Source organism: Camelus ferus, chromosome 3 (assembly GCF_009834535.1).
Source record: "Camelus ferus isolate YT-003-E chromosome 3, BCGSAC_Cfer_1.0, whole genome shotgun sequence".
Lineage (NCBI taxonomy): Eukaryota > Metazoa > Chordata > Mammalia > Artiodactyla > Camelidae > Camelus > Camelus ferus.
The window spans coordinates 82,766,182-82,788,600 of NC_045698.1; the positions used below are offsets into that span (position 1 = coordinate 82,766,182).

Here is a 22,419-nt window from a genome sequence, read left to right on the forward strand (position 1 = left end):
CAATGAAAATTTTGTTGAATAAGATGATGTCAGAACATAAATTAGAATTCTGCCTGTTTTAACAACTTTGTCTTCCAAAGTGCCTTAAAGTTATACATGTATTACCCCATTTTATCATGACTATGTAATTATGGTACTGTCATTATCCTCATTTTACACATGATTAATCTTAAGTACAGGAAAGGTTAAGTAAAATTTGCAAAGTGAATGGTCTAGCTGATCCTTAGCTTTTAGTTTGGCCAATTTCAGCACCAGTGTTTTATGTTCTATCTGAACTGGAGGGCTGGACAGGATACACTGTCACAGACCTCATCTCCAGAATGGGTACTGAAAGCACTTGAGACCAATAATAGCTCAGAAGGATTGGCATCGTGCCCATCCTGCGGTACAGTGAGAGACCAGATGATTGGATACCTCTCTGTTGCAGATTTTGTAGCTGCATTGATCTAGAGGTGTTTGCTATGAGCATCAGCTATTTCAGATTAGATATGCTAATAGACAGCATCATTTAAGCGTGTCAGAACCTAAGGAGGAAGTGCTTTTTGGGAAATGTCGAGAATTTTTTACATGGCTAAATACTCCTAATAGGAATATGAAAGTGCTAAACATTGTAGATTATGCAGGTTAACCCACATGGTGTCAGTGCCCCTGGGGTGGTTCAATTTCAGGCTGCAAGGCCCATTATTTTCTGAAAATAGGATAAGAAACAAGAGAGCTGACAGTTTTAATTAAGCACTGAAGCTGATCTGTGGTTCTGGTGCAGGAGAGACAAGTCACTTATGTCTCCCAGGACATTATTCAGTCATCAGTTCCACATTCAGGCCTTGTGTTTGGCTCATTTCATATTGCAACATGTATGCTTGTCCCTGTCTTGAATAATAAAAATTTGCCTGGCCTCTGTCCCTGAATCCTGGGAGGGAGACTAAATCTTTGGGATTTCCTGAGTCATAAGAGTATCTTTGTCATTCATGAGCCCCTTGGATCACTCCTGAATTCCTGCTAATAAGGAGACTCAGTGGTCCCCAAGGGAGCTTCAGGAAGGAGGCTGGTCATAAGGCAGTCAGTTAGGTAGAGGCCTGGGACTTGGAGCCAGCCTTACCTCTGGGGAGAGGAGGATGACTGAGATTGATTTCAATCACATGGCCAAGCGTATAATGAAATCTCAGTAAAAACTCTAGATAGGAGGCTCAGTGGAGCTTCCTGGCTGGTGAAACTCTGTGGCATGGAGATTCTGTGTTGTGGACACTCTCAGACCTTGCCCTATGTGTTTCTTAACTTGACTGATCCTGAATTGTATGCATCATAATAAAGCCCTAATTGTAAGTATAGTGCTTTCCTGAATGCTGTTAAGTTCTAACGAATTATCAAATGCAAGAAGAGTCATAGGAACTCTCAAATTTGCAACTTGTTAATGGTGTGGGTGACCTGGGAATCACTTGAACTTGTGGCTGGCATCTGAAGTAGAGGCAGTGTTCAGAGGACTGAGCCCTTAACTTGTGGGGTCTACACAAACTCTAGACAGTAAGTGTCAGAAGTGATTTTCAGTATACTACTTGATGTTAGACCAGTTGGGGTTGAAACAAAAGACCCCAAAAGGAATGATGTATGACCAGACTACCCACTGACCCGTTCCTTGTTAACTGAGAGTTACAACACATTTAGGAGATACAGCTGTTTTCTAAATCTTGGACTTCTGGTTTTTCTGATCTCAGTTACTTACTGTGGTAAGTTTCATCTATGAGACACAGCTCTTTTGGGTATAGATGGGATAGTTTCATCTGAATCAACTGATTACATGAAAAACATTATAAGTTTAATCAGCATCAGGGTAAGTGCCCATGTGAAATTGCTGAGGTACTAAATGTAACTTAGGAAAGGGGTGCCAGTGACAGAGTATTGGCTCCTGGCATTTGATGATGATGAAACTATATGACTAATTCTCTTTACTCTCCAGGTGATCAAGAATGCCTAAAGAGATAACATATAGGCCATTCTGTCTGTACATACCTGTAGATTGTCCTATGGAGGCCTCACGGTTTTATGTCCAAACAGTTGAATCACAGCAAACCTGAAGCAGACCTCTGCTCAGAAGAAAATGTTCCATGTTTAATATCTCAGTGTTGAAGATAGCTTTTTAATGTGTTATTGGTTGCCAGAGACCCAGACAGTGGCTCATTGTCTATGCTCTCCCTCTGTATTCTCTTTAAGGCAATTTTCTTTCCCTCTTTATGATTTACCTTATAAAGGTTTTTTTTTTTAATTATGAATATGCCACTCAAAAATTAAATTGTTTACTTAGTATTTTTTATTTACAGTTATATTTTATATTTAGGTTAGAGTATGAAGATCACTTTGGGTTTTTGGTAGAAAGTTTAGAGTTATATTTAGTTTCTGTGTATTTTTAATTCAGAGGATTCATGAAGGTGAAACATTTTGGAAGAGTTGAGGGAAGGAGAAACTAGAGAGGTCACTGAGGAAGATATAAAAAGCTGGCAAAATAAAAACTGGTATTTTCAGTGTTTTGCCAATTATCCTTCATGAACTAAACTGGGAATGTGATTTCAAACAAGCACTCTCCCATCCTTTTCTTCCTCAAAAAACTGTAGCTGAGTGAGGAAACGCAGAGCATTTTATCATCTTAAGTGGCTTTAAGGCTATATATTAGCTTGTCACTTCAGCTGTGTACAAAGATAACTGTGACATAAAATTGTCCCTCCAGGATGTCACACTTCTACCACTATGAATCTTCCTCTCAGATGTTACTTGATGGCAATCAGAACTTCTGAGTCATATGGCATTTGCTTGTCTTACATTTTTTAAAGGCAAACACATTTTTCGTTACATTCATAAGATAAGTCTTGAAGTTACTTGTTATGTAAATTGTCATTAATGATTTATATCTTACAGGTACACTTTGGAAACAAAATCTTATTGAATATTTAGATTCGCTGTGTGTTCTTTGGCACTAGTCAGTGGTAAAGTGGATTTTAAATTCTTGTGTACTGTTTTACTGCGTTTTGAGGATTATGGAATGATCTGGGTAGGGCTAGGATTGAGCAAAGGGAATTAAAATGTATTGACTTAACTTATGTGCTAGATGGTTGATAGTAACTATCTCAATTTTATCTTAATAGCTTAATGGTAGGTAGTCTTAAACTCATGTTATATAGGAAGGACCTGACTCAGATTAAAACTTGCCCAGTGTCACAGAATTGCAAAACAGTTTTCTATCTCATAAATAAATAATTTTTAGCTTATCACATGCTGAAACCTGCTGTTCCTCATCTTCCTCAGCTTTCTTTTCCTCTTTTTTTCTTTTCTTTTATTATGTAGAAACCATTCAAAATCAGTTAATGAGCTCTGCTAATTCCAGGAATCAGTGAAGAGAAGAAAAATATACTTGAGACTTCTTTAAGTTCTAATTGAAATGATTTACTGGCATGTTTGATGGCTAGTTTGTGTAATGCTACTTTGTGTATGCTTCACTAAGCTATTGTTTTTGTTTTTATTACCATATAGCAACTATGTTGAAATCTAATTAGCAATTCTAGTAACTAATTATCTAATCAGTAGTAATTATTAGTTGGCTGAGTTTTCATGCTGCATATGATTCAGTGTTCTTTGAAGTGCTCCAGCATACAAACTCCATGTGATTTTGTTTACATTAATACAATTATAGTGTATGGAGAAAAGTATGTACTTTGACTTCAACCATCATGAGTCAGATTGTTAGTGGTGCCACTGTGGGTTAGTTACCTAACTTTAATGAGCCTCAGTTTCTCCATCTTAAAACTGGGAATAACAATACAACTGATCCTTGAACACTGTGGAGTCAGGGGTGCCCACCCTCTTGTGCAGTTGAAAATCCATGTATAACTTATATCCACCCTCTGTGTATGCCGTTCCTCTGGGTATGTGGTTCCTCTGAAACTGTAGCTCCACAGCTATAGGTTCAAGATGATGCAGGAAAATGGATGTGGGTGTGAGGAGGGCCGTGTCCCAGTCTCGACTGAGCCCCTGGAACGTGCCCCGCCAAGTGTTCGTCCTTGGTTTCGCGCAGGAAAAAATTCAAGTGTGAGCCACCTTGAGTAAAGGTAGGTTTATTTAGAGAGGTACATACTGCATAGAGTGTAAGGCAAGAGAAAGGCAAGGAAAGAGGTGTGGGAACTGGGTGCTCAGGTTAAAGTAAAAGTAGGTACACGCTCCATAGAGTGCGGGCCATCTCCAAAGGGGAGGGAGTGAAAAGGGCCACTAGGTGTGATGATGTCAGTTTTTATGGTCTCAGTAGCTTCACACGCCTCCAAGTGGGACCATTCCAGTTGTCCTGGGGAAAGGGCTGAGACTCCCAGGAACTGGGCCTCCGCCCATTCTTTGGCCATTTTGCGGTTGGCCTTGGGACTGTCATGGCGCCTGCAGGCGTGTTATTTATCAGGCTGTTACCATGAGCGTATAATGAAGCTCAAGGTCTACTAGAAGTCAAACCTCTTAATCCTCAGGGCCAACTGGGAGTGAATCTTTCACCATTTTGGTGAATCTTCCACCATTTTGGTGTTAAATTGCGGTCATTCCTTGAATGGCTGTGCCCTGCCCCTTCCATCCTGTCTCAAACCTATTTTGGATTGTGTAGTAGGCTGGTATTTACTATTGAAAAAAATCTGCATGTAAGTGGACCTACACAGTTCAAACTCATGTTGTTCAAGAGCCAACTGTAATAACTGTTAAAGAATAATTTTTCTGAAAAGGTAAAATCATGAGTCTTGTACAAATATGTCAACTGAAAAAAATGTACAACACGTGAGTTAAGTTTTATCTGGGGCAAAATGAGAACGATAGCCCAGGAAACAGCATCTCAGATAGCTCCGAGGAACTGCTCCGAAGGGGTATGTGTGGGGAAGATCAATATCATAAACGGTTTCAGTGAAGAGGGGATGTGAAGTCATGCACATATTTTGGCAGTGGCTTGCTGCTCGTCATGAGGGGCAGATGTCACCATTAATGATTTTAGTGTTTTTCCAAATATGAGGAGATGCAAGACTTTGGGCTCATGAATCTTCTCCTGAAAATGTCTAACTATCTGAAGGCCTGTTTTGCCAGTTTTCCCAGAGCACAGAGTGCCTCATTCCTGATCCCCACCCTGAACTCCTTTCAGAGAGAGTTGAAGGTCAGTGACTGCAGTGGCTCATGATTTTGTTGCTGAGTCCAAACTCATTCTGCTCGCTCTACGACAGGCCAATAAATTGGGAGACGAGGTGTTGGGGCAAGGAATAGCGACTTTATTCAGAAAGCCCGCAGACCGAGAGCATGGCAGGCTAATGTCTTGGAGAAACATCCTGCTCCAGTCAGAATACAGGCTCCTTTTATACAAAAAATAAGGGAGGGGGAGGAAAAATAGGGGAGAGGGTGTGGTTGATTGTTGTAATCTCCTTGCTGCAGGCATTCTTTGTTCTTGTAGCCATCCCCGGGGGCTAGGTCCTGTGTCCCTGCAAACCTCCAACAAAACAAAGGTTATTCTCTACTATAATTTAATCCTTGTAGAGGTAGATGGCAAATGTCAATTTTTACTTGACAGATATAAAATGTCAAAGATTTTATTTACTCATTCATTATTGAGGAAACCTAAAAGATGCTACAATAGGTTCAAAATACCACACAGATATACATAGCCAGGAATGTTTCAATGAATTTACAAATAGGTGCAATGTTAGCTTTTTCCACAAGTGAGGGGGGAAGTCAGTTGTTCCCTTACTGGAAGAATTCATTTACATGTCTCTGGTCAAAAATCATTTTCACTTCAGTCAGTTATTTACAACTTACGGAGTTGTAAAAAGCTTAAAGTCAAGGAAAGGCATAGAGCCAATGGAATTAGAGAACTAGGAATACTGTGCCCTAGAAAAATGTTTGGTTTCACTAATTATTTTCAGTACATTTCAAAGTCTTCTACAAATTTTTCCTATATATCTGCCTTGAGAGGTTTTTGAGAAGTGGATCTCAGACTCTGCTTCTATTAATTGTCTTTGAGGTTTGTTATTTACCTGTAAATTAGACTGGATCCTGAATTTTTATAGTTTCTTCTAATACCTGCCTATGACTCTCCAAACTAGTGTTTCCAATTTTCTAACATCCTTTTGATTTGGAATCACCGAGAACTAAATCTGCTCTTTTCACGGAAGCCCTGCAAAGTGAAGCTAGATGACTTTATATAAACTTCAGAGAAATTGCCACAACAGCTCATGTTTAAACAATCTTCATGCCTGTTGCTGTATGGGCCACTCAAAAGTTTACCTGAACATCTGATGACATCATCAGAGACATTTCAAACTACAAAACAAGCTTTGACTCTGATATCTAGAAATGTTTTTGTTTAGCTGCCCCCTGGGCTCAGAAACTGGCTTATTGTCTGTTCCAATCATTAACCTTTGGGGTTGTTTGTTTGTTTGTTTGTTTGTTTGTTTATTTCCGTAGGCATGCCTCTTATTAAATACCTGATTGCATTTGTAATGTGGGACTGAGTTTGGGAGTCTCCTGAAGTGAGTTTAACTGAACTGACCTATTCTCAGAACTAAGAAACTGATTGAATAAAATAATAGAGCAGTCTACCAGCTCAGATCTTAATATGTGGAACCTCCAGGGAAATTTCACAGGAAGGTCTTAGGGCAGACTTCCCCAAAATATGACAAAGTGACATATTAACTATTTTAAGTTAAAGTTACTTGAGGAACTTTAACTTAAAGTTAGTCAGTGCAGTAAGAGCACTTGGACCCTCTTCTCTGCCTCCCTGAAATCACAAAATAAATCTCCCTTGTGAAAGGTGCTCTCCCTGTACCAGGGGGCAGAAAGATACCCTAATAACCATGGATAGGGAATCCGAGGCTAAGAGGCCTGTATAACAGACCTTGTTACTCCTTTACTAGTTTTGTACTCCAAGCTCAAAATCTTGTGTAGGTTCTTTACTAATTAAGCACCCAAGCCTAAATTTTTTTGTCCTTGTCAGTACCTCATAAATGTATTGTTTCTTTGTCTAAAAAGTATGAAAGCTGGCTGCTTTGGTCATTTCTTTAGGTCCTATATCTATAAGACCCCCACACATACAAAATTAACTTTGATTTTCTTTTGTTAATCTGCCTTGTGTCATATTATTAAACTAGCCAAAAGAATCCAGAAGGAGAAGGGGAAAATCCCTTCGACACACACTCCAACAGTGATAAGACAGCCAGGGTGGAGAATAAAGAAACTGATCAAGTAACAAGGGCAGTTGGATACCACCGGTCAACAGTGAGGAGTTTTATCAGGTATTAAAGGAAGGGAATTTTTGTTAAACTAACTGCACTGGATTCTTGATAAACTGGACTAAGCAGGCCAAGGATAGGGCCCAAGGGCAAGTCCTAGTCAAAAAGAGAACTTCAAAGAGCCCAACTGACATTTGGTTAAGGAGAGAGTCTTTGTCAAATATCAAGATTTAGGCTGATTCATTTAGACTGTTTGCTGATTGAATGTAAAATCTTTGGCTGAAAGTGAGTCTAATAATTATGAATCACTCTATAGAATAGAATATAGAACACAACCAAACATAAAGTGAGCCATTGCTCTGTTAAGAAGTCACCAAAAATGTAACAGACTTATTAGATTTTTGACACCTCTGTCTTCCACACAAATTGACAATTTAAATTTATCAGACTTAACAGCTTTTTTAAAATTATCAATAATTTTCTTCCTTTTGACTATGAATTAGAATAGTAAAAGAGAAATATGTGTCTCAAAATAAAGGCTGACACTCCACCATTCAGACCCCAGAAGATATCAGATGTGACACTGTTGTCTCAGTGGGTCTCTCTCCTAAAGCTAAAAACAGACTTGACATGGTTGAGGAACTGAGGAAGAAATGCAGTGAGCAAAATAAAGGCTCTGGGCTGAGACTAACTATTTCTAAGGAATAAGGGGTTTATTTCAATGATTTAATTATGATTTGGGCTGGGTAGTTTCTGTTTAACCTTCATCTCCATGGAAGGTTATCTCTGACCTTCTCTGCCCTGTTGGAGCCCTGGGGGCTGACTCCTCTGCACTACACTTGCCTTGACTACCTTGACCCCCCTGCCCACTGGTTTCCTGTTGAGTTTGGTCAGCTGAAAATAGAGATGGTTCCCCCCTGCCCTTTCCAACACTGTCCTCCCCCTGCTTGCCTCTGCAGGCCTCATTGTGATAATGGCTTCTGACTGTTGCAAGTCCCTGGGTGCCTCAGTATTTCTTACAGTTCCTATCCCTGCCCACACCTCTGAAAATCATACCAATATTAAGTTCTTTTCATAATCCCAGCAGAGTGTGTTTACTCTTTATTTCCAGGACCCTAATGAATTCCAGAAAGAATAATGACAATCAATTATTGAAAAATAAGTATTTTTGACTGTTTTGCACCATATATATATACATATATCCAGATAGTACTATATAAATATATCTACATATATATCGAGATATATATATATAGTACAAGTGGAAAAACGTTCTCTTCTTCCCTTCTCGGTTCTTTGGCTGTTCTAATGATTTAATTGATACAAGACTGATTAATATGAGAAAAACAAATAAAAGTTTAGCAACATGTATACCTCCTGAGTACATGGGAGAGACCCAGAAAAACTGAGTAACTCTTTGAAATGAAGGAAGATCTTATACCATCTTCAGTTAAAGAAAAAAGGAGATGTTGACATTGGGAGTCAGTTAATGGAGGTTACCAGGAAAAGCACAGAAAATAAGGGTAAAGTTGTTATGCAAATTTAAGTTGTTGCTTTCTGCATGATAGAATTTCTGGAGATTTGGAGTCATCCTTCTCTTCCTGGTATAGCAAGGAGATTTCCTTATAAATAAAAATTTCTTTTGTACATGCAAGTGTCCCTTAGGAAAGGGTAAATTCTTTTCAGTTTTCAGGGCTTTTCCTATGTCTGCAGTTTCTTAAAAAATAATCAGCATAAATAATCCTTATGCCAAAGAGACATATTTTGTGGTGGCCAAATTCTGCCCCTCTACACTATTAACTCATTTAAACCTTAAGACTCTATGAGGTAAAAAATTTAGCAGACAAGGAGACTGAGGCACAGAGAACGTCAGTGACTTAGCCAAGGCACATCTGATTAAAAGAAGGCAAGTTGTTTATAATCATGCTGTATTGCATAATTAACTTAAGGTTCATACTATCTTTTAAAAATATAGTATCTTTTTCTTTGCCTGATGTATTTTTCTCTCCTAAATGGTCCTGTACTCCTATCATAAATTATTGTATATTTCCTGAGTGAGGGTCAAGTATGAACCGTCCCACCTGTCTTTGATTGCACAAATCATCTCATTTTGCCCTACTTATAATGCTTCAAGTTACAGAACTCATAACATCACATTTATTACTAGCTAAGAGAGCATTAATCATAGATGGTCATAAAGGCTAGAGAAATTAACAATACAGTTTGCTGGAAATAATGTTAAATCATGTGGAATCTTGAAAAAGTCAGATTACAAAAATGCTGCTCTTTTTTTATGAATACCAGTCAATCAAATTACAGTGGAGAAAGGAGATCAAACAAAATTAATGTTATTCTTTAAAACTAACCTCATCCAATTACATAGTGCAGATATGCACCAGGCCTTGTTCTAGGTAATTTATATGTTACTTCATTTAACCTTCTCAATGACCCTACAAGTGATACACACCATCCATTTCTCTTGTATAGAAAGTGAGATTCCCTAATATTTTCAAGGGTCACATAACTATTAGGTAGCAGAACTAGAATTTGGATAACCATCTGTCTGACTCCAAATACTACTGGTTCCCATTTAAGAAAAAAAGTCATAAAATAGTCTGATATGTAGGTTGGTTAGATTACATTTTAATTGTTTAGTACTAATGTTTTGGCTTAGATTTATTTGAACTCTTTATCCCTTAGGTATAGGCCAGTTTTAGTCAGCATCCTTTTGTGGCCTGTGAAGTTGAGGACTCTACCCCAGAGAGGGCTTATAAAAACCTGCAATATTGAGTATCAGTGGGAGGCGTGCAGTTTTATAGGCTTGGATTTATGAACTATTGGTAGGTCCTTTCAATGTTAATATAAGAGACCTCTGCTTAGGACTAAAAATGTAAAACACATTGGCTTTAAATACAGGCTACTATTTATTATGTAGAACTTTGTATGTTCTTTTATTTTGATGGTTTTGAAGTATGAGGCTTGCTGGTGGCAGTTTACAGCAGAGTGGCTATTGGGAGCAGTCAAATCAGCTGGAGAGAAGCCATGTGTCTCCATTTTTCTCAGTGACTTGTAGTTTATTTCATTAGATTTTCTGTCATATTGTTACTTCATAATTAAAAACATACCCTTGTACATACTGTAAAGATTCCCTGCTTCATATTTTGAAATAAATTTTCAAAAGCTAACTCAAATTTCCATGACCACTAATAAATAAAGACCAAAACAGTCTTATTTGCTAGAGCAGAGGACAATTCATAATCTTTATTTCAGAGCAGTATCTAAAAAGACTGATAGGTCCTAGATGAGGTTGAGTTTCTCTTCTTAATTTTCTGACTTCCTCCTTTTTATTTTCTTTACTTGGTTTCACCAGATCCTGCTGACTTCAAATGTAAGATGAATCCTAACAGTGCATTCTTGGCTCGCCGCTTTTCTTTTGCACCACTTCCTTAATGTTTTTTTCATGTTACCGAATATACACCACCACTGTATTCCTATGTCACCTATAACTGCCTGCTTCAAGTGGAGATCTCTCTCCAATTAGTCTATCTCAAATGCCACACTTCTCTCCCCACCTCTCCAGCCCTGGTTCTATTCTGAATGTTTTGTCACTGATCATCTTATTTTGCCTTCAGCACTCAGACCTGAGAACTTGGAGCGCAACTTAATCCTGTTCTCTCATTCTCTCTCCTGTATTGTTATTCACAGTCTTGTAAGTTCTTCGTTACATGGGTTTATCTTCCACCTTTCCTTCTTTGCTTTCTCCAATTTAGGTATCCATCATCTTCCAATTGAAACCACCTTATGTATGCTATAAGGAAGCCTTTTTTCTCCTTCTTGCTTTGAACATTATTTAGGAATGAAAACCATAATTTCCTGATCAGGATGATAAATAAATGACCCAGTGAACTGTCTACTACATCGTCTTCCTAGGTCATTCTCTCTAATCTTACATCCACTACTCCGCTCATTTGTGTTCTTAACAGCATTTAATGCATAATCCTCTCCAGTAATTGCCTCCTGTTTTGTGGCGGTGGGCTTTAAGCTCTCCTCCTGACCATAGTCAGCTCTTCAAGGGCAGGGCCATGTCTTACAAATTGCTGCTCTCCAGTGTCAAGCATGATGTGTGGCATTGACTAGGAAACTCAAACATTTTAGTTAAATCCAAAATTATGGAGTTGGATTGAATTTCCCTCTAAAAAATATCTCCCAGAGAAACTAGCTAGGCTTTTTGGGCTATTTCCTGGTATTCAGAGCATGGGAAACCGCCAAGGGTGAAAAAGTGAGTAAGAGCCCAGGTTGGGGAAAAATGCTGATACATAATTTGGTTTTGCTAATATTTAGAAATAGCATTTTAGAAATATTAACCTGGCAGTACTCTGTTAAATGTCCTAGAAGAAAAAAAGGACTTTAGGAAGGTAAGGAAGTATTGATGTGATTCAGGTGTGAAATTTTAGAGTCTCAAGTTTGGTAATGGAAGAGGAAATAGAGATACACTGACAGAGAGAAGATGAGTCAAGAAAAGAAAAAAAAATGTCAAAAACAGAAAAAATAAAAGTTGACTCTAAGCCTTGAAGCGGTAGGAATGAGATGGAAGAATCAGAGATGTCATTGGGATGGATCCTGAGCCTCTTCACTTTGCAGACAGAAGCAATTCCTAGTAAAATATAAAGAACGGACTTTTGAAACTTTTAAAGCTACCTAAGATCGGTTGCACATGGGTTGCAACTCTTTTAAAAATTAATTAATTAATTAATTATTCAGGTAAGACTGATAACATTGCATTGTTTCACAAGTACATTATAAATCTACTTCTGTATAGCCTACCACCGAGCTCACCATTCATCACCATACAGTTGATCCCCTTCACCCATTTTGCCTTCCTCCTTGCCCCTTCCCCTCTGGTAACCACTACTCTGTTCTCTGTATGTAAGTGTTTGTTGTTTTTTAGGTTTGTTTATTTATTTTGTTTTTATTTGTTTACTTATTAGTTTTTTATATTCTACATATGTGTGAAATCATATGGTATTTGTCTTTCTCCATCTTACTTATTTTACTTAGCGTAATTCCCTCACGGCCATCCATGTTGTTCCAAATGACAAGATTTCATCTTTTTTATATATATCTCACATCTTCCTTATCCATTCATCTGTTGTTTCATTCATTTAGGTGGTTTATATATATATATATGCTATTGCAAATAATGCTGAGATGAACACGGGGGTGCAGATAACTTTTTAGAATGTTTTTGTACTCTTTGTATAAATATCCAGAAGTGGAATTTATGGATTGTATGGTAGTTATATTCCCAATTTTTTGAGAAATCTCCATACTGTCTTCCATAGTGGCTACACCAATTTACATTCCCACCAATAGTACATGAGGTGAGGGTTCCCTCTTCCCAACATCCTCACCAACATTTGTTATTTCTTGCTTTTTTGATAATAGCCTTTCTGGCAAGTGTGAGATATCTCACTGTGGTTTTGATGTGCATTTCCCTAATAATTAGAGACGTTGAACATCTTTTCATGTGCCTGTTGGCCATTTGTGTGTCTTCTTTGGAAACATGTCTCTTCAGCTCCTCTTCCCATGTTTTAATTGGATTGTTTGGTTTTTGGGCTGTTGAGCTATACGAGTTTTTATATATTTTGTGTATTAACCCTTATCAGATACATCATCAGCAGATCTCCCTCCCATTTGGTAGGCTGTCTTTCTGTTTTATTGATGGTTTGTCAATTTTGTCTATCTCTTCAATGAACCAGTTCTTAGCGTCACTGATCTTTTCTATTGTCTTTTTGGTCTTTATTTCACTTATTTCTGCTCTGATCTTTTTTCCTTCCTTCTACTAACTTTGCTTTATTAGCTGTATTTGTTCTTCTTTTTCTAGTTCCTTTTGGTGTGAAGTTAAATTGTTTATTTGCGATTTTTCTTGTTTCTTGAGGTAAGCTTGTATATGCTGTATATTTCCCTCTTGGTACTGCTTTTGCTGTATCCCATAGATTTTGGTATATTCTATTTTTATTTTAATTTGTTTTTAGGTAATTTTTGATTTCTCCTTTGATTTCTCCATTGTCCCAAGAGTTGTTCAGTAGCATGTTGTTCAGTCTCCACGTATTTTTGATTTTTCCAGTTATCCTCTTGCTGCTGATTTCTAGTTTCTTTCCATTGTGTTTGGAGAAGATGATTTCAGTCTTCTTAAATTTACTGAGACATCTTGTGTCCCAACATATGGTTTATCCTTGAGAAAATTCCATGTGCACTTGAGAAGAATGCTGCATTTGGGTGGAATGTTCTGTACAAATATATCGAATCCATCTGGTCTAATGTTTCACTTAAGGCTGCCGTTTTCTTGTTGACTTTCTGTCTGAATGGTCTAAGTAGAGTGTTTAAGTCCCCTACTATTACTGTGTTGCTATCACAACATAATTAGGTCTGTAATAATTGCTTTATATATTTTGGTGTTCCTATGTTAGGTTCATATATTAATCACTGTTAAATCTTCTTGATGAATTGTCCCATTTATTATTATATTCTGTCCTCTTTTGTCTCTTGTATCTTTTTTTGGCTTGAAGACTATTTTGCCTGATATGGGTATGGCTAGACCCACACTTTTTTGGCTGCTATTTGTTTGGAGAATCCTCTTCTATCCTTTTCCTTTGAGCCAGTATTTGCATTTAGAGCTGAAGTATGTCTTCTGGAGTTAGCACATGGTTAGGTCTTGTTTCTTTAATCCATCTAGCCACTCTGTGCCTTTTGATGGGTGAGTTCAATCCACTGACATTAGGATTATTATCAGTAAGTTAGAACCTGGTACTGCCATTTTATATTTTGTTTTTTGGTTGCTCTGTCTCCATTGTTTCTTTTTCCTTATGTTTCTGTCTGCCATTTTGGTTTGTGTTTTTTTATGTTTCTCTCAGCTTCCTTTTTTTATGTTTCATGTCTCTGCTCTAGATTTATACCATGAGGTTTGTATAAACATCTCATACCTAAAATAGTCCTTTTTCTGCTGAAAGTATCTTATGTTCAATTACCTGTATGGGTTTCATTCTTTTCCTTTTCCCTTTTGTTTTTGTTGTCTTAAATTATTATCTATTTTATCTTTTTGAGTTTGTTACCAAACTGAGATAGCTATAGCTATTTTTCTGCTTTCTTTTTTCCTTTAAACTTTATACTCTGATAAACTGTTTAAAAACCTATTCTGATAGAGAGTTACAATTTTATGGTTTTTTTCTATTTATCAACTTCCTCAGAGTTTTCTGTGTTTTTTGCTGTTTTGTTTCTGGTAAAAAAAAAATGCTTTTTTCAACATCTCTTGTAAAGCAGGTCTAGTGTTGATGAATTCCCTCAGCTTTTGTTTGAGAAAATCTTTTTTTTTTTTTTTCCTTTTACATCTGAATGATAATTTTGTTGCAAACAGTATTCTTGGGTGACAGTTTTTCTCTTTCAGTATTTTGAGAATGTCATTCCATGCCCTTTTGGCCTATAGGGCTTCTGCTGAGAAATCTGCTGATAGCCTAATGAGGGTTCTTTTGTAGGTTACCCTTCTTTGTTCTTGCTGCCTTTAAAATTCTTTTTTTGTTATCAACTTTTGACAATTTTAGTATTTTGTGTCTTGGAAAAGGTCTTTTTGCATTGAGGTAATTAGGTGTTCTCTTAGCTTCATGGTCTTGTAAATGCAGTTTCTTTTTCCAGCCTGGGAAGTTGTCAGCTATTATTTCTTTAAAGAATCACTTCTCCTTATGGGATACCCATTATCCTAACGTTGCCTTCCTAAAAGGTTCAGATAGCTCTTGTAGGATTTCTTCATTTATTAAATATCTTATTTCTCTTTCCTCTTCTACTTGTATCATTTCTAGATTTCTATCTTCAGGCTTACTAATTCTCTGATATGGTCTACTGTATTTCTAATGCTCTCTAATGTATTCTTCTTCTCATTAATTGTGCTCTTCAACTCCAGAATTTGTTTTGTTCTTTTTTAGAGTTTTAATCTCTTTGGTAAAGTATCCCTTTTGTTTGTTAATTTTATTTCTGAGCTCATTAAACTGCTCATCTAAAGTTTCTTTTTCTCACTGAGTTTCTTCATGACACCTATTTTGAATTCTCTAGCAGTTAGACTGCAGTCTTCCATGATTTTATATTTGGTCTTTGGAGAACTGTCTGTGTGTGTGTGTGTGTGAGAGAGAGAGAGAGAGAGATATAGTGTTACTGTGGTTCTTCATGCTGCTTGATAAATTGTTCCTCTGCTGGAGCATTTCAAATTAAATGACAGGCTAAGAGTTAGAGTTCTTTCCTTGATTTTCTGGTAGGTGGCATTATCACACAAGTATTTTGTTTCTCTTACTTGAACTGCCTCTGGTTATATTTGACAGTGAAGCTTTCTAGCCTCCAAACCTCTCCTAAGAGGTGTAATTCCATGTATTTTTTCTTTTTCTTCTTCTTTTAAAAATTGAAGTATAGTTGATTTACAATGTTGTCTTTAGTTTCTGATGTACAGCAAAGTGATTCAGAATATATATATTCTTTTTCATATTCTTTTCCATCATAGTTTATCACAAAATATTGAATACAGTTCCCTGTGTTTATAATATAAACTTGTTTATCTATTTTATACATAGTAGTTTGAATCTGCTAATCCCAAACACCTAATTTATACCCACTCCCAAACTTTCCCCTTTGGTAACCATAAGAAAACCATTTGTTTTCTATGTCTGTGGAGTCTGTTTCTGTAAAGTTCATTTGTATCATATTTTAGATTCCATGTGTAAGTTATATCGTATATTTGTCTTTCTCTGTCTGATTTATTTCACTTAGTATGATAATCTCCAGGTACATCCATGTTGCTACAAAAGGAATTATTTTTTATGGCTGAGTAATATTCCTTTATATAAATATACCACATCATCTTTATCCATTCATCTGTTGATGGACATTTAGGTTGCTTCCATTTCTTAGCTACTGTAAATATTGCTGCTGTGAACATTGAGATGCATGCATCTTTTCAGATTAGAGTTTTCTCTGGATATATGCCCAGGAGTTTGGATCCTGGATATATTGCTGGATCATAAGGTAACTCTACTTTAAGTTTTTTAAGGAAACACCATACTGTTTTCCATAGTGACTGCATCAGCTTACATTCCCACCAACGGTGTAGGAGGGTTCCTTTTTCTCCTCATCTTCTCCAGTGTTTGGTATTTGTAGACTTTTTAATGACAGCCATTCTGACTGGTGTGTGGTCATAACTCATTGTAGTTTTGATTTACATTGTTCTAATAATGACATTGAGCATCTTTTCATGTGCCTGTTGATCATCTGTATATCTTCTTTGGAGAAATGTCTATTTAGGTCGTCTGCCCATTTTTTGATTAGGTTGGTTTTTTTGTTACTAAGTTATATGAACTATTTGTGTATTTTGGAAATTCAGCCCTTGTCAGTTACATCATTTGCAAATACTTTCTCCCAGCCTGTAGGTTGTCTTTTTGTTTTGTTTATGGTTTCCTTTGCTTTGCAGGAGCTTACATTTGATTAGGTCCTATTTGTCTATTTTTGCTTTTATTTATTTTGGGAGACTGACCTAAGAAAACATTGCTATGATTTGCATTAGAAAATATTTTGCCTATGTTTTCTTCTAGGAATTTTATGGTGTCATGTCTTATATTTAAGTTGTTAAATCATTTTGAGTTTATTTCTGTGTATGGTGTGAGGGAGTGTTCTTACTTCATTAATTTGCATGTGGCTGTCCAGCTTTCCCAACACCACTTGCTGAAGAGACATTTTCACATTGTATATTGTTGCCTCCTTTGCTGAAGATTAATTGACCATAGGTATGTGGATTTATTTCTGGGCTCTCTATTTGATCCATTGATCTATATGTCTTTTTGTGCTAATACCATGCTGTTTTTATTATTGGAGCTCTGTAGTATTGTCTGAAATCTGGGAGGGTTATATCTTCAGCTTTGTTGTTTTTCCTCAGGATTGCTTTAGCAATTCTGTGTCTTTTATGAGTCCATATAAATTTGAGGATTACTTGTTCTAGTTCTGTGAAAAATGTCCTGGGTAACTTGATAGGGATTGCATCAAATCTGTAGATTGCTTTGGGTAGTATGGCCATTTTAACAATATGAATTCTTCCAATCCAAGAGTATGGGATAGCTTTCCATTTCTTTAAATCATCTTCAGTTTCCTTTATCAGTGTTACATAGTTCTCAGCATATAAGCCTTTCACCTACTTTTCTTTGAGTTTCTTACTAAATATTTTATTGTTTGGATGTGATTTTTAAAAGGGTTTTTTTCCTTTGCTTTCCATTTTTGATATTTCATTGTTAGTATAAAGAAATGCAACAGATTTCTTCATGTTAGTCTTTTCTCCTGCTATCTTGCTGAATTTGTTTATCAGTTCTAATCATTTTTGTGTGGAGTCTTTACAGTTTTCTATATATAGTATCATGTCATCTGCATACAATGACAATTTTACTTCTTCCCTTCCAATTCAGGGACCTTTTGTTCCTTTTTCTACTCTGATTGTTGTGGCTAGGACCTTCAATACTATGTTCAATAAAAGTGGAAATCTTTTGTCTTGTGTCTGATATTAAGAAAATACTTTCAGCTTTTCACCATTGAGTATGATGTTAACTGTGGGTTTGTCATATATGGCCTTTATTATGTTGGGGTATGTTCCCTCTATGCGTGCTTTCTGGAGAGTTTTTATCATAAATGGATGCTGAATTTTGTCAAAAGCTTTTTCTGCATCTATTGAATGATTTTTATTCTTCAGTTTGTCAATGTGATGTAACATACTGATTGATTTGTGGATATTGAAAAGTCTTTGCATCCTTGGGATAAATGCCACTTGATTATTCTTTTAATGTGTTGTTAGATTCAGTTTGCTAGTATTTTGTTGAGGACTTTTGCATCTATGTTCTTCAGTAATAGTGGCCTATAATTTTCTTTTTTTGTGATATCTTTGTCTGGTTTTAGTATCAGGGTGATACTGGCTTCACAGAATGATTTCAGAAGTGTTCCTTCTCCTGCAATTTTTTGGAATAGTTTGAGAAAGATGGGTGTTAACTCTTCTCTCAGTGTTTGGTAGAATTCACCTGTGCAGCCATCTGGCTCTGGATTTGTGCTTGTTGGGAGTTTTAAAATTACTGATTCAACTTCATTACTGGAATTTGCCTATTTTTATTTTGTAAATATTCCTTGTTCAGTTTTGTGAGATTGTATATTTCTAAGAATTTCTCCATTGTTTCTTGGTTGTCCATTTTATTGGCATATTATAACTTCTCCTTTTTCATTTCTGATTTTATTAATTTGGACCCTCTCCCTTTTTTTCTTTATGAGTCTGGCTAAAGGTTTATCAATTTTGTTTATCTTTTCAAATCACCAGCTTTTAGTTTCATTGATCTTTTCTATTTTTTGTCTCTATTTTATTTATTTCTGCTCTGATCTTTATGATTTCTTTCCTACGACTAACGGATTTTATTTGTTCTTCTCTACTTCCTTTAGGTTTAAGTTTAGGTTGCTTATTTGACATTTTTCTTGTTTCTTGAGGTAAGCTTACAACTATACACATTTTAGTCTAACAATGTTTGTGGGTCAGAAGTCTGGGCATTTCTTAAGTGGGTCCTCTGTTTAGGGGCTCACAAGGCTATCTAATGTTCAAGGCTGGATGCATTTTCATTTAGAAGCTTTAGATGGTAGTCTGTCTGTAAAAATTGCTTTCAGTGTTGCATTTGTCTAGATAGTAGAAATCTTTGCTTTACTCAATCCACAGATGTTCAAGAGATTAAATAGGGTTGACTGTAAAAACTTTGGTTATACCAGAATTATCATGTTATTGTTTAGTTTAAATAACAAAGATAGAATCACATTCTGGATAGCTTAAATGAAGAATGTATGTGAAGATTTTTTTCTAAGCACAGAATTCATTGACATCAATAAAAATAAATCTGAGTAATGATTTTTATGAAGATAGGTATGTATATCTATTTCAGGATATGACAGGACTTCTCAGTAGATTTTTGTTAATATTTTTGGAATATATATATTTATTCTCTGATTTATCCTGCATTTTATTAGCTGGAAGTTTATCTTTGAGATAGATTTTCTTGAAGCAATTAATAATTTCTCTTATATCAAGGCATTTAAAAGTTGGAAGCTATTTAAGAGTAGAAACATAAACATACATTTTGCTCATTACATGGCATTCTTCTCATTAAGAAATTAATAGTCAAGGGAAAGATAAAAAACTGTGGTATCATCTTGAGAACCAACTGATTTAAAAAGCTGATTAATGTTGCTATTACACAGTCTGTTTAAGTAATATTTTTCAGACTCCATCAAATGTCAAAACAGGGGGATGCTGTTCTTTAATCACCTTGCACACATATAAGCTGCCATAGCAGCAAGAAATGAACTGTCATCTGTTAATGTGACAGAAAAGTGTTATCTCAAAATACATTTTAAAATGTGAACTCTAAGTAGTATATGGTATAGTTTCTCATTCTGTGCCATCAAGCTTTACAAAGTGTGTTGTTTGATGCATTTTCTTGGTATGAGGTCAGTGTTCTAATTGCTGTTGCCTTGGAGAAATCTCCCATTAGTGGTCTGCAGTTTATTTTTATCATTTGTCCAAGGACCTTTAGGTGTGATCATCAAGTATGAATGTCACTGTGTTATGCTAACTTAATCCTCTTGTCTTTTTATGTCTGTTTCTCCCACCCTACCTTCTTCAAATTCTTGAATTAATTTTTAGCCACAAAATTAGAATATTGAGGTTTGAGATACACAGAGTGGGACATTTGGAGCAAATGAATGAAAGACTTCTGAATTCAAGAACTTGGTATATATACGATATGCATTGCCGTTTTCTCTGAATACAGTCAGCCTGCTGTGTGTGCAGGTTCTGCATCCATGGGTTCAGTCAACTGGTGGATCAAAAATATCTGAGGAAAAGTTTCCAGAAAGTTCTAAAAAACAAAACTTAAAATTTCCATGGTCTAGTAGCTATTTATATATCTTTTACCTTGTGTTAGATACCACAAATAATCTAGAAATGATTTAAAGTATATGGGAGGGTTGCATAGGTTATGTGCAAATGCTATGTCATTTTATATAAGGGACTTGAGCAACAGTGAATTTTGGTATCACTGGGGATCCTGCAGCCAAACACCAAGGATGAGGAGACAGACGAAGGGAAGACTGTCGACATGATCTTGAGGAGTGACCCCATTGTACAGGGTTTGCTAGAGAATTATTAAGCCTAGGGAAAACTGGATGCTGTATTCTATTCCTGTGGTCACTCTTGAACTGTGGTTTCTTCACCTACATTCCATAATTGAAAGGATTTCCTTAAGTCCCTTTAGGATGGAAGCATAGTCAAGGAATTTCTGCATTGATTCCATGGTGCTCTTACAAATTTGCTGTGGTTCTCATGAAACCTACTGAATGGATGAATAATATGTTGCTTTGCCAATTCCATATAACTTTGTAGGTTTCAAGATGCTTCTGGATGGGGAAGGGTATAGCTCAAATGGTAGAGTGCATGCTTAGCGTGTCCTGGGTTCAATCCCCAGTGCCGCCTTAAAAAAATTAAATAAATAAATAAACCTAATTACCATCCCTTCCAAAAAAAGATGCTCTTGGAGGCTTTTTGTCATATGAAGCTGGCAGTCTTCTGAGAGGTTAAAGAAACTGTGGGTTGTATTTGTGGTCATATTTATTCTTTCTCCATCTAGCCTTTATAAGTATTGAATAACTTGACCTATAACTTAGTAACAGTGTTGCACAATTTTCTGTTACCCTTCATAATTTATATTGACCTTTGTGAAGTTGTTTTATATTTCTACTATATTATCATTCATTTGGAAAAATGAAAACCTTCTTATTTTAAAATATTAAAAGAACTAATAAAAAATTTTCATTCATTCTGCATTGGATAACATATAAAATAAGGAACACCATGTTAGGTGTAAGGATGATGTAAGAGTTGGTTCCTCACCTCCCAGTTCATAGTCGAAGAGATACATTAAGGAAACGTTTATCTTTGATTTTTATTTATTTTTATTATAAATGGTTCTGCTTTCTTGACAAAAAGACATAGTCCACCATGAAGAATGCAATGTATTTCAGAAACAGATGGTTAGACTGGAAAACATTATAGCATTTGAAGATATTAGACTCAGGAATGTTCTTAAGTCTGAACATGTGACAGAATCTGACCATGTTTTTTTGGCCAGAAGTTTTATAAACATTTGAATTTGGTTATTTTGGGTTGGGGAATGCACTCTCCTGTTTTATGCTTTGCCACTCCCTCTCAGCTCTCAGCTCTCTGTGTACTTCCTGGCTTTTAATTCCTGCTTTGCCCCTTAGCATATGAGGTTGCATTTCCTAGTTTATACTGCATATATCAATGAAGATTACTGAATTACAGAATTTTCTGCTTGAGAGTTATAAATGACATTTTAATTTTAAAGTAAATTAAAGATAAGGAGGATAAATCATATCCTCCAAAGCTAATATTCAATCAAAATGTATAAATATGGCTGTACCAGTGGGTTATGCCATGTTCATTCTGATTAGGCATTTCATTCATTCTGGTGGTTGGGTCTATACTGTACCAGTTGTTACATATTTTGAGTATCAACCCCGATTAACATAATTCCAACATGGTGTGTTTGTGTGTGTATGTGTGTGTGTGATCCATTTCTATCCATTGCAAGCACCCTGCATGCCATGTTTTCTATGAGGCGCATCCTTCAACATCAGTGGGCTCCTTGTTTAACTTTGTTTCCTACACTAACAAATGACTTTTTGTTCAAGGAAGACAAGAGATCAATTAAGGAGAAAGAAGAATGTTAATCCAAGATGGAGTTGGCCCACCCTAATTGAAGAATGGTGAACAAGACTCTGGTCAATGAATTATAACATTTTAAAATTCATTCATCCATTTGATAATTAATTCTGATGGCATCTTAAATAATCATCAGAAGCTTTCCTCGCAAAGTACATGAAGGTAAATGAACCTCTACTTTAAGCTTGACATCTATCTTTGGCTCACTATAGAAGAACACATTATAATGAAGCAACAGACAGGATGCCTGATCACTCAAGTTTGGTGAAGAAGCAAGAAAGATTAATAACACTGCGGTGTAATGAAATAATGTTCAGATATGAAACATTGTGTCCTCTCCCTTTGAAA

At 36.2% G+C, this 22,419-nt stretch overlaps 1 long non-coding RNA gene across 1 annotated transcript in view; it reads left to right on the top strand.

Moving 5' to 3' along the window:
- LOC116662675 overlaps positions 1-22,419 on the top strand; it is a 180,607-nt gene that overhangs the window by 155,952 nt on the left and 2,236 nt on the right. Inside the window, exon 13 of the long non-coding RNA XR_004318660.1 lies at positions 22,041-22,233. This is a non-coding gene — a long non-coding RNA (uncharacterized LOC116662675). The remainder of the gene's footprint in view (positions 1-22,040; positions 22,234-22,419) is intronic.